Genomic DNA, 1,483 nt, shown 5'->3' on the forward strand with positions numbered 1-1,483 from the left:
CTTCTTTTGGTTTCCGTCTACTACTAAGTCCACTCACAAGGCTGTGGTCGACCCGGGTCTATAGTAAAAGACACTTGCCCAAGGTACCATGCAGTGGGACTGAACCCGGAACTTTATGGTTAGGAAGTAAGCTAAATTTTATTAGTAGGTCACTGCAATCCGTTTATGTGAACAAGACCACCATACATCTTTAATACTTTTTGTTGATTACCATAACCAATTTCATTAAGGTTGCAAGAACGATATAATATCTCGCTACTTCAATCTTGTTTACCACAATCCATCCACATTTTTAAGTCCTTGTCGTCTCTTATTCCCACTCTTTTGTAATTTAACCATAATAAAACTTTGACTACATCTCGTCTTATTTAAGGCCACAGAGCATTTTCCTGTTTCATTATACTATATAGTTTATTAGTATATTACATTACATCAGAGTTATACTGCAGATCCTGTAATAGTACAATACATCAGAGATATTAATCGAGACACTCCGCTTATTTGAACTTGTTTATCGCCCTTTTTAATCAACTCTGTAAGACCAATAGATATAGTTAGCACGAATTTATTGGTAGCGTGTTAACGATATGGACACCTATTCACATGATATAATGTTGCTACGTCAACGTTCTAACTGCGATCTCTGACACAATACTGGAATCCTGTAAAGTGAATGAATTTACTCAAGTCTTTGAAAGGCTTTTTTGGTATTTTGCCATTCTAACATAACGTCTGATTTACAAGAGACCTATTTCAATACTCACGACCATTTTTGCATACAAATTTTTTTAAATCTCCACTAAGACTAGCAGCATAAAATTGGCATCATCCGCTTAATCGCTCAGTTGTATATTCCAATTAATTTTTAGCTTAATCATTTTTAATAATAATAATCATTATTCCTACTCCTTAGATGTAGGTGATAATTCACTTACTTGCCCTGTGGCAAATATCTTAATTTTTCTTTATTTTCCTGCTCGTTCTCTATCATTTACCAAACGATTAGATTGTTTTATCTCAGTTATCATTTCTACGCCATTAACAATGGTTTATAAATCTTGTTAATATTTCCAATTTCAGACTGTGTACAGTCGAAGCCAACGCTAATCTCTTTAATATTTCACCTAAATATTTTTGCCATTCATTATTCTTGTTCGTATTTAGCTTATTCCATATCTATTATCAATTTGATTCTAATCAGCGTTTCAATTTTCTCTTCGCAACAAATAAATATTTACCTTACATATTCGATGATTTACTTAGTCTTTTACTCTTTTTACTTATTTCAGTCGTTTGTCTGCGGCCATGCTGGAGCACCGCCTTAAAGGGTTTCTAGTCGAAGAAATTGACCTAGGACTTATTTTTTGTAAGCGTAGTACGTATGTGTGTGTATATGCATGTGTATATCTATCTATCTATTTCTCTCTCTCTCTGTCTGTATGCATGTGCATATATATATATATATATATATATATAGAGAGAG

The 1,483-nt window shown here is 33.4% G+C and overlaps 1 protein-coding gene across 1 annotated transcript in view; it reads right to left on the reverse strand.

The window, feature by feature from the left end:
- Positions 1 to 1,483, reverse strand: part of LOC106869230 (FMRFamide receptor) — a 103,953-nt gene that overhangs the window by 7,762 nt on the left and 94,708 nt on the right. The gene's annotated exons all lie outside the window — the stretch shown is intronic.

The sequence above is a fragment of the Octopus bimaculoides genome, chromosome 23 (genome assembly GCF_001194135.2).
Source record: "Octopus bimaculoides isolate UCB-OBI-ISO-001 chromosome 23, ASM119413v2, whole genome shotgun sequence".
NCBI lineage: Eukaryota > Metazoa > Mollusca > Cephalopoda > Octopoda > Octopodidae > Octopus > Octopus bimaculoides.